The sequence below is a fragment of the Nicotiana tomentosiformis genome, chromosome 7, assembly GCF_000390325.3.
Source record: "Nicotiana tomentosiformis chromosome 7, ASM39032v3, whole genome shotgun sequence".
Lineage (NCBI taxonomy): Eukaryota > Viridiplantae > Streptophyta > Magnoliopsida > Solanales > Solanaceae > Nicotiana > Nicotiana tomentosiformis.
In genome coordinates this window covers 80,498,835-80,504,787 of record NC_090818.1, presented here as the reverse complement: position 1 = coordinate 80,504,787, position 5,953 = coordinate 80,498,835, and positions in this window count along the sequence as shown.

Genomic DNA, 5,953 nt, shown 5'->3' with positions numbered 1-5,953 from the left:
CAAGCTTCATCCTAATCCTTGAATAGAGTTGATCTTCCTAGGATGCTACCATTCCCCTCTTCTTGAAGAAAAGCCATCCTCGAATTTCGACCTTGCAAGAAAAAGAAGACATGCACTAGTAAATGGCATCCAATAATCTTAAGAAATGGTAGGAATAAAACAAGATAGTGACCATGTGTCCACTTGACCCAATTAAGCCTTATAGGTATATATACGCCATTATAAAGCATATGAACATCATCATCACAATAAAATTTATGCTTACTTAGATTTGTCCAATAAAAACTCTTTTAGATGCACTATGTAATGAAATTTGCAATGCGATCTTACAAATAAGGTAGTCCAAACATGTGCATGCCAAACAAATTACAAAATATTGGCCTTTAACAAGAACTAAAACATGAATGATTTAGTGGGTTAGAAAGTAAAGAAATATTTTTCTTGCATACATTCTCTTTGGCTTTTATCACAAGACTAACTTTATCTTCACCCTTAACTTCTCTCTCACCAAGGTTTTCTTCTTTTTCTTCATTCAAACCCTCTTGTTTCTCTACCTCGCAGCTTTTTTCTATCTCATGGCCTTCTCTCTTTTCTTTCCTCTCAAGCTTACTGTTTTCCCCCTGACATCTCACTCTCTTCACTCAGTACAACCTCTCCTTTTTCCTCCCTTGGGATGTCAACATGCACTCCCTTACTCCTCTCATTCTTCTCTCTCTCATATTTTTTCATATTCTCTTTAACAGTCTTTTCATCTTCATAAATTTGTGAGGGAGTCAAAGGTCCAAGAATAAGTTTCTTCCCGTTAACCTCAAAAGAGTATCTATTTTTTTCATGTTATATGAAGCTCTTCTATAGGCATACCATGGCTTTCCCAACAAGATATGATAATTATTCATGGGAATCACATCACACCAGATCGTATCCTCATACCTTCCAATACATAATAGTAATAACACTCTTTTATCTACCTTTACTCCTCTCAACATGAAGGGTTCAATATGCTCAACACAAGGCAAGTTTAATTTTTCAACCATATAAGTGCTAATTGAGTTATATCCAAACTCTTTGTCAATTCTAAGGGCACAAATCACAGACATCACTTTAGATCTTGTTTGAAAAATAATTTTACCATTGTGTTCCCTTCCATTCGGTATACTGTAAGTTCGACTTTTCAAGTTGTTGAGTCATAGCTCACTTCCTTTCACTATAACTACCTGTTTGAAACATCTTGAACAAAGATTAGAAGAATTATGTATCTCTCAGATTTGGCTTTTTCCTCTAATGTTCTCGCCTCTCTTGCCTTTTTCCACTCAAAGCAACTCTTGGTCGTTAATCTTTAGATTTATTAATAAACCTTACTAGTCACAACCCTTAGTGATAAGAATGTGGAGTTAGAAAAAGAAAAGGAAAGTGAAGGACCAAACATAGGAAGAATAGGAATTGGTTAGTAGAAAAGGAAAGAATTTAGGAAACCCAAAACCCACAAGAATAAGGAAAGAAGTTACCTTAATCTTCAAGAACTAGGATCCCCTCTTCTTGTTTCCTTTCTTGACATAGAAACCAAATAACACTTGAATTCTAAAAATAATAATAAGCCATAATGCTTTTCTTTGGGCTGATTTTGGCTTGATAACAACACGATAGGGGTCCAAGAATTACTAAAGAAAATCAAGAAACGTGCGGAAGCTAAAAGAAAATAAAGAAACAAAAAATCGACGGAAAATTAAAGATAGTGTCACGACCCAAATTCTCCCTCCATGAATCGTCGTGACGGCACCTAGTCTCTACGACTAGGTGAGCCTAACACTTCCGAAAATGGAATGAAATACATGAAAATTTAACAACTAACAGTAACAGATATTTTAATAAGCAATTGAGATGACGCTCGGCATATACAATTGTCAACTCTCGAAATATTTATAACACTCCCAAGACCCGGAACACCGTAAGTTACAAGCTTCTACAAAGTTCTAACTTATTTATACATCAGTGTCTATAGAAATAAGAGAAGAATCAACATAGTGGGGATAGAGGGGGGACTCCGAGGATCTACGGCGCGGGCAGATGTACCTTAAAGTTCTCCGAAAATAGCAGCGACTGCAACTAAGGACGAGGCTGGTAAAAGGAACCTTGATCTGCACACCAAAAACATGTGCAGGAAAGGGCGTGAGTACACCACAGCGGTACCCAGTAAGTGCCGAGCCAAACATCGGGTGAGTAGTGACGAGGTCAGGTCAGGCCCACTGGTATATAATAATAAAAACAGGAGAATAAGCAGTATAATAAAAGACTAAAGTTCAACAAAGGAAAGCACAGTGAAATAACATAACTGTGCACAAAATTAAGCCACAAGGGATCTCCTGAGATACCGTCTCGTAATCCCAAAAGTAAATATGCAGGGAGAACTCCCGAGGTACCGCCTCGCAGTCTCAAAGTAAATGTGCAAGGGGATCTCCCGGAATACCGTCCCGTAGTCCCAAAAGTAAATATGTAGGGGGATCTCCCGGGATACCGTCCCATAGTCCCAAAGTAAATACACAGCGCAATTAATTACAAACGACAAGTACAACAAGAGAATATACAGTCTAGACTAAGGACAAGTCGGGAAAGAAGCAGGAATTCAATAGGCATGCTGCAAAGAGTTCTAAGCTAACAGGGTAACTACGCATGCTAGTATATTCAGTTAAGGTGGAAACAGAGAATTTCTCAGTAAAAATCAGGTTTTTCAAGAAATAGCCCGTGTACGCACTCGTCACCTCGCGTACACGACGCTCACATAGTAAAATCAGTACCAAATTCTAAGGGGATTTCCCCCACACAAGGTTAGGCAAGCAACTTACCTCAAACGAAGCTCAATCAATCCGTAACAATGCTCTTTCCACGAAAATCCAACTCCGAATAGCCCAAATCTAGTCAAAATCAATTACATATCATAAATATAACTACAAGGAACTAATCTAGCTACTGAAATCAAAGCTAAAGCAAGAAATTAGAAAATCACCCTAAAACACCTCCCCGGGCCCACGTCTCGGAATCGAGTAAAAGTCACCAAATATGAACATCCATTCACTCACGAGTTCACTCGTACCAAAATTATCCAAATCCGATGTCCAAATTCTAATCAAAACCTAAAATCTTAGTTAAGGAACTTCTTCCCATTTTTCCCCAATTTTCAACCCAAATCCGAAATTTAAATGATGAAATTAATGATAGATTAGTGGGATATAACCAAAATCAAGTTAGGAATCATTACCCTAAAGCTTCTTCTCAAAATCCCTCAAAAGATCGCCAAATCCCGAGGTCTCAAGTCCAAAAATGAAGAATGAAATCAAACCCTCGCACTTAGCCCTTTTTCTGCCAGAGATCTCGCTTCTGCGAGCCTTCACTACATCTGCAGTACCGCACCTACGGAAATACCATCACAGGTGCGAAAATCACTTAAGGGGAACTGGGTCCGCATCTGCGAACAAGCGCCGCATCTGAGGGCCCGCACCTGCGTTCCTCTTCCGCTTCTGTGTGTCTGCTTCTGCGGATTATCGCTGCACCTGCGGCCCAAGCTTGAAAGGGCCTAAACTGCTTCTGCGGCTCCATGGCCGCTTCTGTGGCACTACACCTGCGGCCCAAAGTGCGCAGGTGTGATTACACTAGGTGCAGCAGCTTTAGCAATTGCATAAGTCCCAAACTCAATCCGTTAAGCATTCGAAACACACCCGAGGCCCCCGAGACCTCAACCGAACATACCAACTAGTCCTAAAACAACATACGGACTTAGTCGAGACCTCAAACCACATCAAACAATGCTAAAATCACTTATCATTCTCCGATTCAAACTTAAAGAACTTGAAACTTCCAAATTCGACAACCGATGCCGAAACCAACCAAACCACGTCCGATTGACCCCAAATTTTGCACACAGGTCATATTCAATCCTACGGACCTACGCCAACTTCCGGAATCGGAATCCGACCCTGGTATCAAAATACCACTACCGGTCCAAATCTCTAAAACTTTGACTTTCGCTATTTCAAGCCTAAATGAGCTACAGACCTCCAAAACACTATCCGGAAAAATCTCTAAGTCCAAAATAACCTAACGGAGCTAACGAAACCGACAAAACTCCATTCCGGAGTCTTCTTCACACAGTTCCAACTACGATCCAAATCCTAAGGCATAAACCTCCATTTAGGGACTAAGTGTCCCAAAACACTCCATAAACCAAAATGAAACCTCCCGGCAAGTCACAATAGTAGAAATAGATATGGGAGAAGCAGTTAATAGGGGATCGGGGCTATAACTCTCAAAATGACCGGTCGGGTCGTTATATTCTTCCCCTCTTAAAATAATCGTTCGTCCTCGAACGAGCATAAAGACATACCGGAAGTGGTGAAAAGATGAGGATAACGGCTGCGCATAACATGCTCGGTCTCCCAAGTTGCATCCTCAACCAGCTGACCCCTCCACTGAACATTCATGGAAGCAATGTTCTTTGACCTCAGCTTTCGAACCTGCATGCCCAAAATAGCCACTGGCTCCTCAACGTAAGATAGATCCTTGTCCAACTAGACTGAGCTGAAATCCAATAAATGAGCCGGATCGCCGTGATACTTCCGGAGCATAGATACATGGAATACCGGATGGACTCCTGCTTGGCTGGGAGGTAAGGCAATCTCATAAGCAACCTCCCCAACCCGCCTCAACACCTCAAAAGGACCAATGTACCTTGGGCTCAGCTTGCCCTTCTTTACGAACCTCATAACACCCTTCATAGGCGATACCCGAAGAAAAACCTGCTCTCCAACCAAGAATGCTACATCGCGAACCCTCTGGTCCGCATAACTCTTCTGTCTATACTGGGCTGTGCGAAGTCGATCCTGAATCACCTTCACCTTATCCAGGGCATCCTGGACCAAGTCTGTACCTAATAATCTAGCCTCACCCGGCTCGAACCAACCCACCGGAGACCGATACCGCCAACCACACAGAGCCTCATACGGTGCCATCTGAATGCTCGACTGATAACTATTGTTGTAGGCAAACTCCGCAAGTGGAAAGAACTGATCCCAAGCACCCCTAAAATTTATCACACAAGCGCGGAGCGTATCCTCTAGTATCTGAATAGTGCGCTCGGACTGTCCGTCCGTCTGAGGGTGAAATGTTGTGCTCAACTCAACTCGAGTACCCAGCTCCTGCTGTACAGCCCTCCAGAACTGTGATGTAAACTACGTACCCCGGTCAGAGATGATAGATACTGGTACGCCATGAAGCCTGACGATCTCGCGGATGTAAATTCGAGCCAGCTGCTCGAAAGAATAAGTAGTCATCACAGGAATGAAAAGAGCTGACTTGGTTAGCCTATCCATAATCACCCAAACCGCATCAAACCTCCGCTGAGTCTGTGGGAGTCCAACAACAAAATCCATAGTGATCCGCTCCCATTTCCACTACGGAATCTCTAACTTCTGAAGCAACCCACTCGGCCGCTGATGCTCATACTTCACCTGCTGGCAATTTAGGCACCGAGCCACATACTCCACTATGTCCTTCTTCATTCTCCTCCACCAGTAATGCTGCCTCAAATCCTGATACATCTTCGCGGCACCTGGATGAATAGAGTACCGCGAGCTATGAGCCTCCTGAAGAATTAACTCACGCAAACCATCTACCTTAGGCACACATAGCCTGCCCTGCATCCTCAATATGCCATCATCCCCAATAGTGACCTCCTTAGCATCACCGTGCTAAATCGTGTCCTTAAGGACAAGCAGGTGGGGGTCATCATACTGACGCTCCCTGATGCGATTATAAAGAGAAGACCGAGAGACCACATAGGCCAACACTCGACTCGGCTTAGAAATATCCAATCTCATAAACTGACTGGCTAAGGCCTGAGCATCCAATGCTAAGGGTCTCTTTGTTGCTGGAAGATATGCTAAACTCCATAAACACTCCGCCC